The sequence below is a fragment of the Lithobates pipiens genome, unplaced genomic scaffold, assembly GCF_037356315.1.
Source record: "Lithobates pipiens isolate NorthernLeopardFrog02 unplaced genomic scaffold, aLitPip1_a1.2 Scaffold_3, whole genome shotgun sequence".
NCBI lineage: Eukaryota > Metazoa > Chordata > Amphibia > Anura > Ranidae > Lithobates > Lithobates pipiens.
This window is the reverse complement of record NW_027507790.1, coordinates 44462432-44482205: the sequence shown is the minus strand read 5'-3', so window position 1 is coordinate 44482205 and position 19774 is coordinate 44462432.

Here is a 19774-nt window from a genome sequence, read left to right as displayed (position 1 = left end):
ACCATAAGTATAGGAGAGGAAGGGGGTGAAAGGTCTAAAACAAAAACAAATCTCTGCAGTCATTAAAAGTGAATGAATGGATCGAAGAGGCTCCTGATCCATTCAAGCAGTATTAAACTCTACTGCCCCATACACACGGTTGGATTTTTTCCAACGGATTTTGGCCCAAACTTGTCTTGCATACACACAAAGTTGTCAGAAAATGCAATAGTTTAGAACGCGGTGACGTAGAACACATCCGACGGGACTATAAAGAGGGTAGTAGCCAATAGCTTTCATCTCGTAATTTATTCTGAGCATGCATGGCACTTTGTCTGTCGGAATTGTCTACACACGATCGGAATTTAAACGATTGGATTTTGTTGTTGGAAAATTTTAGATCCTGCTCTCAAACTTTGTGTGTCTCAAACTCAGACGGAAAAAGTCAGATGGAGTCCACACATGATCAGATTTTGCGATAACAAGATCCGATCGCACATTTTCCATTGGAAAGTCCGACCGTTTGTACAGGGCATACCACTTTTTTATTGTTGTTACATGTGCCCCCTGCAGTGTTATGCCACAATGTGCTGGTATCCACAACACACTAGCACATTATGGCAGATAAAAGCTGAGTACACACTAGAGAAAGTTCAGCAGGAACTGGCCAACTTTCAGTCAGGGTGTACAACTAGTCTGGTAGAAGCCAGTATAGCAATCGGCTTTTGTCAAAGGGAAATGCTGGAAAATCAGCATCCAATCAACGATCACTGATCACTGTATTCTGGGGGGGGGGGGGGGTCAGAATACAATAGCACAGTGGTGGAGATCGCTGCATCAACATTGCTTGTGTTGGTTATGGCAATCAGTCGTTTTTTTATTCAGAATGCTGGGTTGAATGAAAGAAAAAAAAACTTCCAGTGTGTACCGGGCTTTACCCTTAAAACTGTGCCCTCCAGTACTGTCACCGCTGCCAGCGCTCCAATTTCCGCCAGTTCTTCTTTCCAGGTTTGCGCTCTCCAGCAGTTTGAATGTCCGGGTCACAGTCTTGTCATTCCTGCGCATGTGCACAGGAGTTGTCATTGCAGCAGAACATGCTCTGTATACATCACACTCGGTGTGCAGCGAATGCAGAGCGTCACTACACATGCTCAGTCACATAATCAGCTAGAGCCTAAAATCTCTTGAATGGTGCAAGTTTAGGAGATACTCTCAGTACCTACAAGTAAGACTTATTATAAGCCTACCTGTAGGTAGAAATTGGATATCCGAGTTTACTACCACCTTCATTATTTCCCCATTCACAAAAGACAATGACTTCTCTCCATCTGTTGTAAGAGGCAGGGGAGGGCTCAACCATGTAAACAATAGCATGTGATCACATGGTATTTGGAACTAGGGTTGTCACCTTTTCTTCAAGTCAAACCCGAACACTTTGGCATCGCACAGCAATTTTTTTTTTTTATAGTATGCATAGATGTCGCTAGTAAAAAAATTTTTTAAACATATGAAGTTTTATTTTAATATTTTTTTATTTCATTTTCCACATTTACAAAAAATTTCTTCTATAATCATATGAAGTTAATCATCACAAGAGTCCCCCTTTACATCAGAGTACACAGATTTCCCCATCTGAACTCACAGAGATCCTTTTCACTGTATTCAGATCTGGAACGTTGAATTAAAGTCAAAACTCTTTGTCATGCAGGTTTATGACTCCAAGGGTATTGAGGCAACATGGCAGCCAGGCAGTAAGCATTTTGGAAAGGAAAGGCCAGCAATAGCAGCCTTGATGTTTCTCTCATAGTAGATACACTCTAAACAAAATGTGGTTTAACAGTGAAGTGATCAGTGCTGGAAATCATTGGGAATTAACGGAGAGGCAATTCCAAGCAAACGTCTCCAAATTTATAAATCATTTGCTTACAGCAGGAGATGCTTTCTAACTGCATAATTTCATGGATAGGTAAAGGTACTATTGATTTAAAGGATGGAAGATGCATATTGTTAGGTTTATGTAGAGAAGAAGTAGGTTGGATATTTACACTTATTAGATATATTATTGCCCATTGTTATCAATGGTAGTATCACATTATTAAATGTAACAGAGGAATACTTATCTTTGGTCTTAAATCAGTTGTACCATGTTCCAACACTAGATGGCTCCCTATCTTCAGCTAATATCTTTATGAATGTCTTGGGCCCCTTTCAAATGGGCCATTCATCCATATGGGCAGGTGGGTGTGCCTACCTCCAGGTCCCATGAGGCCCAAAAAAATAGGAGAAGACGCCGTCCTCTTCTGGTTAGGCAGATCGGATGTAGTCAGCCGTAAATGGACAGCGGAGTCCTTTTACTCCCGGCCACCCATAGAGCAGAGCAGGCCCTGCCCATGTCCACTCTGCAGAAACATTGTCATCACCCCGCTCTGCTCCGATCAGCAGGGGATCAACTCATTGCAGCTGATCACAACAGAATCTGCCCCATGTGAAAGGATCCTTATAGTGATTTGTTTTCAAGGGCGTTTAACCACTTCATACCCCATCCATAGTCAAATGACATCCGCAGGAGGGATCTCTCTTCTTGGGCAGGCATCATATGGGAGCCGGTATGCTTGCCGTCAGGCACCCGTGATTCCCGGTAACAGAGCCGGGACGGGGATCTGTGTGTGTCAGGGGAGAGGAGACCGATCGTTCTCCTCCCCGTGTGAGTCCCCTCCCCCTACAGTTAGAATCACTCCCTAGGTAACACATTTAACCCTTGATCGCCCCCTAGTGTTAACCCTTTCCCTGCCAGTGACATTTATATAGTAATCACTGCATTTTTATAGCCGTGATCGCTGTATTAATGTGAATGGTCCCAAAATAATGTCACAAAAAGTGTCCGATGTGTCCGCCGCAATGTCAGTCACGTTAAAAATCACAGATCTCCACCATTACTAGTAAAAAAAAAAAATAATAAAAATGCCATAAATCTATCCCCTATTTTGTAGACGCTATAACTTTTGCGCAAACCAATCAATATATGCTTATTGCGATTTTTTTTCCCAAAAATATGTAGAAGAATACATATCGGCCTAAACTGAGGAAAAAATTTGTTTTTGTTTTTTTAAATAATAAATAAATGGAACCGGCGCCAATAATAAAACAAAAAGGAAATAGGGGTTGCTGCACCTGAAATTAGTGAAGGCTAATGAAGAATGAATAATTCATGTATTTATGATTGCTCAAACAAATATATCATGAAAAGTTCAAAACAGCTCCAAAATTCTTATTAGATGATTCCACCCCAACACCATGTGAGAAATAAACGCCATGTTCCAAATAATATTCGTGACTTTTCACCCAAAGTGACAACAAATTGCGCTCACCAGAAGACTCTGGCCAGCAAGTGACCATAAGACATGAAGTATCTCCTCGAATTCTGGAAACCATTCAACCATCTTTTTCCAATCGAATTTCAACAATTCACATGTATGTCACATTCGACTTGGTCGAATGAGCCCGGGAACAGCCAGATCAAATCTTTGTTATTTATCCTCCACTCCAATCTCCCACATCTGAAAATCAAGCTCCGCCCAAAAAAAGCCAAGGAAGGCAGATTGTATAAATCATGTTTTTTTTTTTTGTTTTTTTTTTAATTGGGATATTTATTATAGCAAAAAGTAAAATAAATTGTGTTTTTTTTCAAACTTGTCACTCTTCTTTTGTTTATAGCGCAAAAGATAAAAATGCAGAGGTGATCATCTATTTGTGGGGGAAAAAATGATAAAAATGTAATTTGGGTACAGTGTTGCATGACCACACAATTGTCATTCAAAATGCGACAGCGCTGAAAACTGAAAATTGGCCTGGGCAGAAAGGGGGTGAAAATGCCCTGTAATGAAGTGGTTAAAGGAAAACGTCACTTTCATTTAAAATCCCATGAAGTGTTGCAAGAGGTAGATGCTTAACCACTTCCCACCCACCGTATAGCATAATGACAGCCATGAAAATGGTTTCATTATCCTGACTAGGCATCATATGACATCCAGCAGGATAAGCTGCGATTACACGCCAGTGGGGGGCGTGCATCGCCATGATCATTGGTGTGGTGTGTCAGTCTGACACATCGCAACTCTGATCTAGGTAAAGAGCCTCTGATGTAAGCTTTTCATCATGTGATCAGCTGTGTCTAATCACAGCTGATCACAGTGTAAACAGGAAGAGCCGTTTATCGGCTTTTCCTCCACTCGCACTGACAGACACGAGTAGTGGAGAGCTGATTGGCTGCTCTCCTGACAGGGACGTCTGCGCTGATTAATTATCAGTGCAGCCCCCCGGAGGATGCCCACCCGTGACCACCAGGTATGCCCACCCATGACCACCAGGGGTGCCAGTCACATGCCCATTAGAGGTGCCAATCAGAGCCCATTATAGATGCCAATCAGTGTCCATCAGTAATGCCTGCCAGTGCCTCCTCATCAGTGCTGCCTATCAGTGCCATCAGCGCCACCCATCAGTGTCCATCAGTACCACCTATCAGTGCCCATCAGTGTCACCTATACGTGTCCATCAGTGCAGCCTTTCATTGCCCATCAGTGCTGCATATCAGTGCCCATCAGTGAAGGAGAAAACATACTTATTTACAAAATGTTATAACAGAAACAAAGAAAAACGTTTTTTTATTTTTCATTTTACAAAATTTTCGGTCTTTTTTTTATTTGTTTAGCAAAAAATAAAAACCCAGTGGTGATCAAATACCACCAAAAGAAAGCTCTATTTGTGGGAGTAAACTAACAATTTTGTTTGGGTACAGTGTTGCATGACCTCGCAATTGTGATTTAAAATGCAATAGCGCTGAAAGCTGAAAAATTGGCTTGGGCAGGGGGGAAAGTGCCCTGTATTGAAGTGGTTAAATTGATTTTTAGTTTCGCGACAGTTGGAGTACCGAGGTTGTCTACCCCTGATAAAGGATATAGAATTGATGCACAAGAACTTTTGTCATTTATTGTTATACATTTTTTTATTAAAAGTTACCTTTCCATATCATTCTGCAGCTGATGTAATAAAAAAATCAATGCAATATGGCAACCTGAAGGCATTCTGTGCACCACTGGTATACAGAGTATCCTCAGAAATGTCCTTTACTGTTTCTGTTACCTTAGCTTCCTGGGTTTCCACATTACATATCCCAGGAGGCTGCAGGAGTTGGGTCTCACAGCAGTTGGTCGGTCATTGTAGGCTGGCTGCCTGAACCCAGAAAAAAATATAGTTATATTGGTATGTATATTTGAAGTCATTTTTTGTTTTTGCTTTTGTTTTTATTCCAGTATGTTTACATTTGTGATGGTCATGTTTAGGGATGAGCCGAACACCCCCCGGTTCGGATCGCACCAGAACTTTCGAACGGACCCCACGTTCTTTACGAACGTTAGAACCCCATTGAAGTCTATGGGACTCGAACGTTCGAAATGGAAAGTGCTAATTTTAACGGCTAATATGCAAGATATTGTCCTAAAAAGGGTTTGGGGACCTGCCTCCTGCCTCAGGGGACATGGGTCAATGCAAAAAAAAGTTTTAAAAACGCCCGTTTTGGCGGGAGCACTGATTTTAATGACGATTAAAGTGAAAAAAAAAGTGAAATATTCCTTTAAATATGGTGCCTGGGGGGTGTCTGTAGTATGCCTGTGAAGTGCCACGTGTTTCCCGTGTTTAGAACAGTCCCTGCACAAAATGACATTAAATGGAAATAACACCATTTAAAACTGCTTGCGGTTTTAATGTTATATCTGGTTTCTGCAATATGGTTGAAAATCATTGAGAAAAATGGCATGGGTAGCCCTTCCTGCCCATTACCAGCCTATTTGGGTCTTGTACGCATATTAAGGGGAACCCTGTACCCATATTAAAAAAAGGAAATGCGTGTGGCCCCCAGGCCCTATATACTCAGAACAGCAGTATACAGGCGGTGCAAACAAGACAGGGACTGTGTAGGTTTGTTGTGTTAAGTTGAATCTGTTTGTAATTTTCAACTGGTACATTTTTAAAGTGTAGCTCCAGTCAAAAAAACTATTTTTAAGCTTTTTGGAAAACATAGGGAAGGGTTATCACCCCTGTATAATTTGTTTTGTCGTCCATCTTTTTTCATCTCACTTGCTGCTGTCTCCTTGCGTTTGCAAGTAGGAGATGTTTGTAAGTTGGATGTTTGAAAGTAGGGGCCTGCCCTATATGCTCTGCAGAAATGGCGGAACAAGGTGTTGGTTTTGCCACAACATTGTAAGCCCTCAAAGTGACTCTTGGTGGGCGCTGGAGCGCCCTGCTGTGAACGATTATATCAAGAATTGTAATTACATGCCATTGTTGAACAGTGGTAGAAAAATTGACCTTTGGTGGTTGTGGTGCTGGTGCCACAACACTATAAGTCCTCACCGTTACTCTGGGTGGGCACAGGAAGGGGCCCTCCTGTGAAATATTATATCAAGAATTGTAATTACATGTCCCTGTTAAACAGGGGCAGAAAAATTTGGCCTTAGGCACTGCTGCTGGTGCCACCACACTGCAACCTCTTCCATATACTCTAGTTTTATTGCAGGAATTAGCCCTGCTGCAAAGCATTGCATCAAAAATTGTAATTGAACGCCCCTGTTAAACAGGGGCAGAAAAATTGGGCCTTAGGCACTGGTGCTGGTGCCACCACACTGCAACCTCTGCCATATACTCTAGTTTTATTGCAGGAATTAGCCCTGCTGCAAAGCATTGCATCAAAAATTGTAATTAAACGCCCCTTTTAAACAGGGGCAGAAAAATTGGGCTGCTGGCATCACCCAGAACCAAAAATGTTCTTCCAACATATCAGCGGAGGAGGAAGAGGATAGACAATCAACATAACAGGACAGTCACTCAGCATCAGCATAGGCAGTCTTGAAGGGATGTGGTATTTCAAAAAAAATTATTCGGTTACATCAGCTTCAGGTGCTTGGTAGCTGTGGGTGATCCAAGACTGATTCATCTTGATGAAGGTCAGTCGATCAACTGATTCGGTGGACAGGCGCACCCTGTGATCGGTAACAAAGCCACCAGCAGCACTGAAGGTGCGTTCCGAAAGAACGCTGGATGCAGGACAGGCCAGTAGCTCAATTGCATACTGTGCAAGCTCTGGCCAGTGATCCATCCTCAAGACCCAGTAAGCCAGAGGATTTTCGGTGGGAAAGGTGTCCAAGTCTGACCTTGCCCCTAGGTATTCCTGCAGCATGTAAATTAGATGCTGGCGATGGGTGCTGGAACCAATCATACCTTGGGGCTGCGGACTAAAAAATTGTCTGAAAGCATCAGTCAGACGGCCACCCTCTCCACCGCTCCTTCTGACCGATGCCTCAGCAACACGTTGTCCAGGACCAGGAGTTTGTAACCTCCCAGTCTCTGGGAACGCGTTGCACAGAGCTTTCTGCAAGGCCTCCCGGAGATGTCTCATCCTCTGCTTCCTCTGCGATGGCAAGATAAGGTCGGCAACCTTACCCTTGTACCGTGGATCAAGGAGAGTGGCCAGCCAGTAATGGTCCCTCTCCTTGATCCGAAGAATACGAGGATCCTTCCGCAGGCTTTGCAGGATCAGGGAGGCCATGCAGCGTAGGTTAGCTGAGGCATTCGGTCCGGAGTCCTCTGGGTCACTAAGGACAACATGATCCGCAGCTACCTCCTCCCAGCCACGTACAAGTCCACGTGTTTCTTGGGACTGTAAATCATCCCTATAAGACTGCTGCTGCTGCTGCTGATGCTGATGCTGAGTGCCAGCCTCCACCTCCATGCTGACACAATCATCCTCCTCCTCCTCTTCCTCCTCCTCATCCTTTTCCTGTGTGATGGGTGGCACAGCAGGAACACTGTCTGGATAAAGGGGGCCTTGAAAGGCAAGGAAGTCCTCCTCTTCCTGCCTCTGTTTTGCCTCAAGTGCCCTGTCCATTATTCCACGCAGCGTATGCTCCAAGAGGTGGACAAGAGGTACAGTGTCACTGATGCATGCACTGTCACTGCTCACCATCCTTGTGGCCTCCTCAAACGGTGACAGGACAGTGCATGCATCCCTGATCATGCCCCACTGGCGTGGTGAGAAAAAACCAAGCTCCCCTGACCCTGTCCTGGTGCCGTAGTCACACAGGTACTCATTGATGGCCCTCTGCTGCGTGTGCAGCCGCTGCAGCATGGCCAATGTTGAGTTCCATCTGGTGAGCATGTCACATATAAGGCGGTTCTTGGGCAGGTTCAACTCCTTTTGGAGCTCAGCCAGCCGAGCACAGGCATTAAATGATCGGCGGAAATGCACACAGACTTTCCTGGCCTGCTTCAGGACATCATGTAAGCCGGGGTACCTGCCCAAGAACCGCTGCACCACCAGGTTAAGGACGTGAGCTACACAGGGCACATGGGTCAGTTGTCCCTGTCGGAGGGCGGAGAGGAGGTTGGTGCCATTGTCGCAAACCACCATTCCTGGCTTAAGCTGGCGTGGTGTCAACCACCTCTCGGCCTGCCCCTGCAGAGCTGACAAAACATCCGCCCCAGTGTGGCTCCTGTCCCCCAAACAAACCAGCGCAAGCACGGCATGGCATCGTTTTGCCTGCGTACTTGCGTAGCCCCTGGAACGCCTACGGAGCACCGCTGGTTCTGAGGACAGAGCACTGGAAGAGGCCATGGATGAAGAAGAAGAGGAGGGGGTGGAGGAGAGAGGTGTGTCACAACCAATAGTAGCATTTTGGAGGCGTGGTGGCGGAACAACCTCCAACACTACTGCACCTTGTCCTGCATCCTTCCCAGCAGCCAGAAGAGTGACCCAATGGGCCGTGAAAGACAGGTAACGTCCCTGTCCATGCCTGCTGGACCATGAGTCAGCAGTAATATGCACCTTACCGCTGACCGCCCTGTCCAGCGAGGCAAGGACATTGCCTTCCACATGCCGGTAGAGAGCCGGAATCGCCTTCCGTGAGAAAAAGTGGCGTTTGGGGACCTGCCACTGAGGAACCGCACATTGTACAAACTCACGGAAGGGGGCCGAGTCTACCAACTGAAAAGGCAGCAGTTGAAGTGCTAGCAATGTAGCCAAGCTAGCATTCAACCGCTGGGCATGTGGATGGGTGGGAGTAAACTTCTTCCGCCGGTCCAGCAGCTGGGGCAGGGACATTTGCCTGCTATAATCGGATGTGGGTGTACCACTAGCAGAGTTCCCGGAAGCACTTGGCTGTGACACACCTAATTCTACACCTTCATTCCTCTCAGAGCAGGTTTCAGAGAGGACTGAAGGTCTAGTGGGGTTGGAGATGCCAGCTGATGAGGAGCAAGGAGAAGTCCGCTTTATTCTTTGGTGTGGGTCTTTGAGGTACGCTTGCCAACGAGCTGCATGGCAGGTCAACATATGTCTGGTCAAGCATGTGGTGCCCAAGCGGCTGATGTTTTGGCCACGTGAGATACGCTTGAGACATATGTTGCAAATAGCAGCGGTGCGATCTGATGCACTCGTCTCAAAAAAGGCCCACACCGGGGCCGGAGCTAGCGTCCGGCATGTAAGCAGCACCGAGTCAGAGCTCCGTGCAGGACAACATATCCTTCGACCATCCTGGGTGTCACTGACACTGATCCTGCTCCACACAGCCTCCGTTATACCTCCGTGACCCGGCGGAACACGGTGGTATGGTGAAATACGGGCGCATGTCTCGGGAATCTCCTGCGGAGCGCCTCTCTCAGTTTGCATGGGGCTCTCAAGATGGCGGCGGCCATGAGGCAGACGACAGCGGCCCGTGTACCACGCAGCAGAGCGGCGCTGGGGAATCCTCCACACATCCTGACAAGGTGAGCCCGCTACCCCCTAGAGCTGAGGGTCCACGCAGGGGCCCCCCCAAAGACAGACTACAGAGGGAAGAACTAGAAGGGATGGCCCAGGCAGCAGGGGAGGATGAGCCCTCCCTGAAGCAGATTATGGAAGCGATATGCACGTGTCAGGCCGCCCTAACTGAACATATTGATGGTATCAGGGCTGAAATGTCTTTCCTGAAGAATGATGTTCAGAACATTAGAGAAAGGGCCACCGAAGCTGAAAGACGAATTAGTGACCTGGAAGATGTAGTGCGCCCACTGGAACATAAAGTGCAGGATATTCAATATGAAATGCATGCTCATACAGATAAGCTGGGGGACATGGAAGACCGGCAGAGGAGGAACAATATCCGCCTAGTGGGGTTCCCTGAAAAAGCTGAGGGCAAACAACCTGAAGATTTTCTTGAATTATGGCTTAAGGATACTATGGCGGAAACTACCTTTTCGCGCCTGTTCGCCATTGAGAGGGCTCATAGGGTACCATCAAACCCCCCCCCCCCTCCCGGTGCCCACCCACGCCCGATGATAGCCCGGATCCTGCACTTTAGGGACCGTGAAAACATCCTGCGTGCTGCGCGCACAATGGGGAACCTGCAATTTAATGGAAACAGAATTTCTACTTATCCTGACTTCTCTGCGGCTAAGAGCAGAAGCAAAGAGCTAGCTTTGTTCATGTTAAGAAGAGGCTTAGAGATCTACAAATGGCCTATAGTATGCTCTACCCGGGGAAGCTCAGAGTGGTAGATGGGGGTAAAGTGTCCTTCTTTAACTCCCCTACTGAAGCATCGAGATGGCTGGATGTTAGGGGACGCCCGCACCCTGAAGCTGGCAGCTGATTACATGCTTTACATTCTTTGACCAAACCTGCTCCACCATTACACCTTTCCCTGAGGTGAGCCTGGAGGCTGAAGATTACTTCCTTTGTTCTGTTGTGACACTACAATTACTAAGTGCCTAGTCCTGCGCGGTTCTGTCTGATGTCCAGACGCACCGCCTCTACCGCTCCTCCACGATCAGTTGGGAGAATTTTTTCTCCCCATATACTTTTCTCCTTATTTGGACTGTTTTCTTTTTTCTTTTTTTTCTTCTTTGTTCCCTTTTTCACTGGGTTTTTGTTTCCTCTTTGGCTGACATTTTCTCCCACAGATATTTTTTGTTCCCTTTTTTTTTTTTGTTGTGGTTTGTTTGAGGGAGCGAAAATCGCCTTTCTGACTGTACTCTGCCCTATATTACTCTAGGGCCCGATCCATCTGTGGGGCTCCACTGGATGGGGACTGTAGGTGCAGAAGAAGGCGGACCTTCAATCCTGTACACGAGAACATTCGTACTACTGCCACTTCCTCTCTGATCTATTTTTTCCTATATTAGGGATCCCCTTCCCTCCCTTTTTCCCCCCCTTTTTGCTTTTCTCCCCCCCCTCCCCTTTTATATTTTTATTTTTTGTTTTGTTTTGTTTTTATTCGTATTCTTCCCTTCTTTTTTGTTTTAATTTTCTTGATATTCTGTGCTCCTTTTAGTTGGACTCGACCTATGACCCCCTGAGGTCGATATGGTTATGGTTATAGGGTATAGGCACACGACATGTTTGGGTTGTGTGCAGGGTGGGATGGGGTGGGTGGTTCTGTTATGTTGGTTGGTGCTGTGTGCTGTTGTCTCTCTCTGTTTGGGCCCCCTCAGGCTGGGAATGATGTCCCAGACCTGGACAGGTAATGCTCTCCCGATACATTTGTTACATTATAATTGCCTTATACATGGTACGTGAAATAAGTATACTATCATGGAATGTTCGTGGTATGAACTCAAAGGTAAAACGTTCCCTTGTCTTTGACTTTATACGACGATATAAACCCCATATAATCCTGCTTCAAGAAACACATCTCCAGGGCTCTAAGGTTATGGCTCTGAAAAAAGCCAATATTATGAGAGTCATCCATGCAGAATATTCTACGTATTCTAGAGGGGTGGCTATTTTAGTCACAAAAAAAGCAGCAGCTCATATTCTGCAGGTTAAATCTGACCCTAGTGGCAGATATGTTATTTTAGTTTGTCAAATGTTTAATGTGTGCTTGACTCTGGTATGTGTGTATGTTCCACCCCCATTCTCTTTCCACATCTTGGACAGTATCCTCCATGAAGCAGTAATGATAGCACAAGGCCCACTGTTGTTGATGGGAGATTTTAATGTGGTGTCGGATGGGGTTCTGGACAGGCACGGGTGTGTATCTGGCTCACGTTATACTCTAGCTTCATGGCTGGACAGCTATGCTCTCACGGACGTGTGGCGTTACAAACACCCGGGGGTCAGTGCATACTCGTGCCACTCGGAGACCCATAAGACGCTGACCAGAATTGATATGCTTCTATCCTCCCTGGATGGTCTCCCTATTATATCCAGGGTTAGATATCTTCCCAGGGCACTGTCGGACCACTCGCCTTTGGAGGTCACGTTGGACCTAAATATTCCCACTGGGAGACGACAATGGCGACCGCAAACACAGTGGCTGCTAGAGGAATATGTGACGCTAAAATGCAGGGAGGCTATGGGTCACTATTGGAGGGAAAATGGTGCTGTGACAACGATACACACTCAATGGGAAGCCTTTAAAGCTACCATGAGAGGGATTTTTGCTAAAGAGACGAAAGATTTTGCAAAGGCCCTGGACAGTGAGGTGAAACAACTAGAATGTGACATTACTCTTGCAGAACAAGCATATATACAGGACCCATCCCCTGACGCATATAAAGCTTGGCAGGATCTGACGAGACAGTTTAGATTGCTTTTGACAGACCGGACCACAAAGAAACAGCTCAGGCAAACTAGCTCCATTTTTGAGTTTGGGGACAAGGGGGGTCGCCTGCTAGCCTTTCTGGCGAGGCCTCTATACGCCCCTACATCTGTACTGAGTATCAAACGCCCAGCGGGTGACTTAGTGACTGATACGCAGGATATTCTGACCACCTTTTTAAATTTTTACTGTGATCTTTATCAATCCCAATCTAAATGTACGGACCGAGACCTCTCTGCGTATTTAGAGGGTATTGACCTTCCCTTGCTGCCCCTAGAAGACAGTAACATATTAGAGCAGTCTATCACCTCTGAGGAAATAACTGGTGCCATTTCCTCCTTCAGACCGGGGAAGTCTCCTGGACTGGATGGTTTTCCGGCGGAATGGTACCAGCTCCACGCGGAGAGTTTAGTCCCACGCCTTTTAAAAGTATTTGTGGCTGCGGAAAAAGAGGGCATCTTGCCGGAATCCATGCGTGAAGCTTTGATCGTTCTGATCCCAAAGCCCGGCAAGGACCTACAAGAATGTGAATCGTACAGACCGATCTCTTTGATCAATACTGACGCCAAAATACTGGCCAAAATTTTGGCCGGTAGATTGCAGTCGGTGATTCTCAAACTGATCAACTCCGATCAAACGGGTTTTATCCCAGGCCGATGTACCCAAATGAACCTCAGGAGACTCTATGTAAATATGCAAATTTCCCATACTAATATTGGTAGCCGCGTGATAGCCTCCCTGGATACAAAAAAGGCCTTTGATTCGGTCGAGTGGAAATTTATGTTCTCTCTGCTGGAAAAAATGGGTTTTGGACCAAGATTTGTGAACTGGGTTAGATTACTGTATACCGATCCCCGGGCTTGTATCAGGGTGAACGGAGATATTTCGGACTCTTTTCAGATTGGGAGAGGAACGCGGCAGGGATGTCCCCTGTCCCCTCTCCTTTTTGCTCTGGCTATAGAGCCACTGGCTATTAACCACTTCCCGACCGCCGCACGACGATGTACGTCGACAGCATGGCACGGGCAGGCATATGGGCGTACATGTACGTCCCTGCCCTCCCGCGGGTCGGGGGCCCGATCGGGCCCCCGCCCGGTGCCTGCGGCGGTCGGTATTCGTGCGGGAGCGATCCCGGACGAGGGGGCGGCCATTCGTTCATGGCCACCCCCTCGCGATCGCTCCCGGCGAATAGGAATCGTTCGTGACATCACTTCCTCTCCTGTAATGTAAACACAGGAGAGGAAGTGATGTATTCTCTCCTCCGTGTCGGTATTTTTCGTTCCGACACCGAGGAGAGAGGATCGGTGAGTTGCACCAACACGTCACTACACAGTAGAACATGCCAGGCACACTCACACCCCCCCGATCACCCCCCCAATTACCCCTGCCCCCCAGTCACAGTGACACCAATGTAATATTTTTTTTTTTTTTGCATTGGTGTCATTTGTGACTGTAATAACTGTTAGGGCAGTTAGGGTTAGCCCCCTTTAGTTCTAATGTACCCCCCTAACCCCCCCAATAAAGGTTTAACCCCGTGATCACCCCCCGTCGCCAGTGTCACTAAGGCTGGGTTCACATTGCAGCGGTTTATGAGAACGAATGTGATTCGCACCGCACTGCAGTGCAAATCACATCCGATCTCTGTGCGATTCGAGTTCAGCCATTCGCCGCACCCGCCGCAAATTCGCACGGGACCCTTTTTTTGGCCCGCAGCAGAATCGGATCGCATGGGTGTTCACACCATGCGATCCGAGTTTGCAGATCGCACTGCGATATGCGAACTGATCTGGGGGTGTCATTAACATTTCACTGACACTCCCAGCAGTTCGCATAGGGCAGTGTGAACTGCCGCCGGGAGGCATGCGATGCGGGAACCCGCCGCGGATTTGTGGCGTTCCCGCATCGCTCCAGTGTGAACCCAGCCTAATAAGCGATCATTTTTCTGATCGCCATATTAGTGTCACAGGTGACGCTAGTTAGGCAGGTAGGTATTTAGGTTCGCCGCAGCTTTTTATAGCGCCAGGGACCCCCATATACTACCGCATAAAGCCCCCTGATTGCCCCCTAGTTAACCCTTTCACCAGTGATCACCATATAACTGTTACAGGTGACGCTGGTTGGTTAGTTATTTTTTTATAGTTTCAGGGCACCCGCCATTTATTACCTAATAAAGGTTTAACCCCCTGATCACCCGGCGGGTGTCATTTGTGACTGTAATAACTGTTAGGGCAGTTAGGGTTAGCCCCCTTTAGTTCTAAGGTACCCCCCTAACCCCCCCAATAAAGGTTTAACCCCGTGATCACCCCCCGTCGCCAGTGTCACTAAGGCTGGGTTCACATTGCAGCGGTTTATGAGAACGAATGTGATTCGCACCGCACTGCAGTGCAAATGACATCCGATCTCTGTGCGATTCGAGTTCAGCTATACAGATAGTATGGCTGAATTCGTGTCGCACCCGCCGCAAACTCGCACGGGACCCTTTTTTTGGTCCGCAGCAGAATCGGATCGCATGGGTGTTCACACCATGCGATCCAAGTTTGCAGATCGCACTGCGATATGCGAACTGATCTGGGGGTGTCATTAACATTTCACTGACACTCCCAGCAGTTCGCATAGGGCAGTGTGAACTGCCGCCGGGAGGCATGCGATGCGGGAACCCGCCACGGATTCGTGGCGTTCCCGCATCGCTCCAGTGTGAACCCAGCCTAATAAGCGATCGTTTTTCTGATCGCTGTATTAGTGTCACAGGTGACGCTAGTTAGACAGGTAGGTATTTAGGTTCGCCGCAGCTTTTTATAGTGCCAGAGACCCCCATATACTACCGCATAAAGCCCCCTGATTGCCCCCTAGTTAACCCTTTCACCAGTGATCACCATATAACGGTTACAGGTGACGCTGGTTGGTTAGTTATTTTTTTATAGTTTCAGGGCACCCGCCATTTATTACCTAGTCTCACTAGTGTACCCCTAAATTTAGGGGTGTCTACTTTCCAAAATGGGGTCATTTGGGGGGGGGTTTGTGCCATCTTGGCATTTTATGGCCTTCAAAACTGTAACGCCCTTAGAAAGCCTGAAGGCGGTGCTTGGTTTTCGGGGCCCCGTACGCGGCTAGGCTCCCAAAAAGTCCCACATATGTGGTATCCCCGTACTCAGGAGAAGCAGCAGAATTTATTTTGGGGTGTCATTTCACATATGCCCATGGCATGCGTGAGCAATATATCATTTAGTGACAACTTTGTGAAAAAAAAAAAAAAAAAAAAAGTTTGTAATTTTCCCGCAACTTGTGGCAAAATATAAAATATTCCATGGACTCAACATGCCTCTCAGCAAATAGCTTGGGGTGTCTACTTTCTAAAATGGGGTCATTTGTGGGGGTTTTGTGCCATCTTGGCATTTTATGGCCTTCAAAACTGTAATAGGTAGTGAGAAGTGAACTCAAAAATTTACGCCCTTAGAAAGCCTGAAGGCGGTGCTTGGTTTTCGGGGCCCCGTACGCGGCTAGGCTCCCAAAAAGTCCCACATATGTGGTATCCCCGTACTCAGGAGAAGCAGCAGAATTTATTTTGGGGTGTCATTTCACATATGCCCATGGCATGCATGAGCAATATATCATTTAGTGACAACTTTGTGAAAAAAAAAAAAAAAAGTTTGTAATTTTCCCGCAACTTGCGGCAAAATATAAAATATTCCATGAACTCAACATGCCTCTCAGCAAATAGCTTGGGGTGTCTACTTTCTAAAATGGGGTCATTTGTGGGGGTTTTGTGCCATCTTGGCATTTTATGGCCTTCAAAACTGTAATAGGTAGTGAGAAGTGAACTCAAAAATTTACGCCCTTAGAAAGCCTGAAGGCGGTGCTTGGATTTCGGGGCCCCGTACGCGGCTAGGCTCCCAAAAAGTCCCACATATGTGGTATCCCCGTACTCAGGAGAAGCAGCAGAATTTATTTTGAGGTGTCATTTCACATATGCCCATAGCATGTGTGAGCAATATATCATTTAGTGACAACTTTGTGTAAAAAAAAAAAATAATATTTTTTTTGTCATTATTCAATCGCTTGAGGCAAAAAAATAAAATATTCAATGGGCTCAACATGCCTCTTATCAATTTCCTTAGGGGGTCTACTTTCCAAAATGGGGTCATTTGGGGGGGTTTTGTACTGCCCTGCCATTTTAGCACCTCAAGAAATGAGATAGGCAGTCGTAAACTAAAAGCTGCGTAAATTCCAGAAAACGTACCTTAGTTTGTAGATGTGACAACTTTTGCGCAAACCAATAAATATACAATTATTGACTTTTTTTTTACCAAAGACATGTGGCTGAATACATTTTGGCCTAAATGTATGACTAAAATTGAGTTTATTGGATTTTTCTAATAACAAAAAGTAGAAAATATAATTTTTTTTAAAAAATTTGCGGTCTTTTTACGTTTATATCGCAAAAAATAAAAATCGCAGAGGCAATCAAATACCATCAAAAGAAAGCTCTATTTGTGGGAAGAAAAGGACGCAAATTTTGTTTGGGTACAACATTGCATGACCGCGCAATTACCAGTTAAAGCAGCGCAGTGCCAAAGTGTAAAAAGACCTCTGGTCATTTACCAGCAAAATGGTCCGGTCTGAAAGTGGTTAAGCTCAGGACTCGGGATGACATTAGGGGACTTTTGGTCGGGGAGTTGGAGGAACGCGTTTCGTTATATGCAGACGATATGCTGCTTTATCTTGGGGACCCCCACCATTCGTTAGCTACTGCATTCCGGGTGATCGAGGAATTCTGAGATTTTTCTGGATTTCGGATCAACTGGACCAAATCAACGCTGTTTGCCCTAGACCCACAACCGGATCTGGTGCTCCCTCCTCGCTGTCCCCTGACAGTCACAACCCAATTTAAATACCTGGGGATACATGTGAAATTACCTGTTGAGTCACGGAGGTGAATCTATGGCCGGTAATTCGAGACTTTAGAGACAAAATACAAAAATGGAAGGAACTCCCGCTCACTTTATTGGGAAGAGCTAACTTATTCAAAATGATTTATCTCCCGAAATTTTTATACATAATCTCCAACGCCCCGCGATTTATCCCTAAAAAGACTTTTGGTTATATTGACTCCTTGCTGATCTCCTTTTTGTGGGGCGGCAAGGCAGCGCGGGTCTCGCTGCACATTCTGCAACTGCCGGTGGGGAGAGGGGGGTTGGCAATCCCTAACCTACGCATGTACTACTTGGCGTCGCAATTAGTCCAGGCTCATTGGCGAATGTTTCCGCAACTGAGCAACGCTGCGACTGCGGTGGAGGCAGCTGCGGCCTCCTCCTATGAGACACTTTTGAATTTTTTCTTTCGTGGTGAAGTACCGACGGAATGCGGCATGACTGCACTCAAACCAGCCAAACAGGTGCTAGAGACATGTACGAGGCATATACAGGATGCGCCCTCCTGTCTATCCCCCAATGCCCCCCTGTGGTTTAATCCCTGTTTAACCACTTGCTTACTGGGCACTTAAACCCCCCTCAGTCCCAGACCAATTTTCAGCTTTCAGCGCTGATGCACTTTGAATGACAATTGCATACAACACTGTACCCAAATGAAATTTTATCATTTTTTTCCCACAAATAGAGCTTTCTTTTGGTGGTATTTAGTTACAGCTCGGAGTTTTATTTTTTGCTAAACAAACAAAAAAAGATGCAAAAAAAAAAAATCATGTTTTAATAGTTTGTTATACAATTTTGCAAACGGGTCATTTTTCTCCTTCATTGAAGTGCGCTGATTAGGCGGCACTGATGGCTGCATTGGTGGGCACTGATGGGCTGCATTGGTGGGCACTGATAGGCTGCATTGGTGGGCACTGATAGGCTGCACTGGTGGGCACTGATAGGCATAGTTAAGGCGGCACTAATAGGCACAGATAAGGCGGCACCGATCGGCACAGATAAGGCGGCACTGATGGGCAAAGATGGGCACAGATAAGATGGCATGGATGGGTGGCACGGATAAGTGGCACGGATGGGTGGCACGGATGGGCACTGATAGGTACCACTGATAGATGGGACTGATGGGCACTGATAGGTGGCACTGATAGGTGGCTCTGATAGGTGGCACTGCTGGGCACTGATGGGCGGCACTGCTGGGCACTGATGGGCGGCACTGGGGTGCAGCACCTTTGCGGCAGATTGTGGGCACTGTGGGTGGCACTGTTGGTGGCACTGCTGGATGGCACTGTGGGTGGCATTGTGGGTGGCACTGTGGGTGGCACTGTGGGTGGCGCTGTGGGCACTATGGGCACTGCTGGGTGGCACTGACGGGGGGCACTTACTTTCATTCAGGATGGCACTGCGGTGGGCAGGTGGGCACTGGCAGGGGGCAGGTGGTCAGCTGTATTGCTGGCCGTGATCGGGACTGATGTCCCGATCACGGCCGCCGGTGATCGGCTTTTTTTTTCTCTCCTCGCGCTGTCAGCGCGAGGAGGAATAATAGCCGATTACCGGCTCCGTTCTGTCACATGATCAGCTGTCATTGGCTGACAGCTGATCACGTGATAAGGGGTCGGGATCGACCCCTTACACGGATCGGTGATCAGGCGAGTCTCATGGACTCGCCGATCACAGAGCGCGCCGCGCGCGCCCCTCAGGGGGCGCGCAGGCCGCTCGTAACCGGGACGACGTCAATAGACGTAGTCCCGGAAAAGTAGATCCGCGCTAATGCCGTCATTTGGCAATAGCGCGGATCTCAAGTGGTTAAAAGACTTTTATCTCCTGGACGATGGGCATAGGTGGGCGAGACGTGGACTTGTCTATTTACATCAGCTGTTTGATGACGGGGACCTTAAAACCTTTGCCCAATTGAGAAGGGAGTTGCACATTCCCGACTCATGGGCATTCCAGTACGCCAGACTGAAACATGCGACCCATGCTCAGTTTGGGTCCGGGCCGATAGTTTTGGAAAACACAAGACTGGAAAAATTACTTGCAGAACCGGAGCACGCAAAACGTGTCTCTACCTACTATGCGGTCCTTATGACCAAAAGACTGCCCGGTGAGGATAAGATGAGGAGCAGATGGACAGAGGTGATTCCGGAGCTGACTGAGGCCCAGTGGGAGGAAGTTTTAGCCTCCTACGGGCCCACAGTCATCTCAGCCCGGGACAAACTTATACAGTTACGATACCTTCACCAA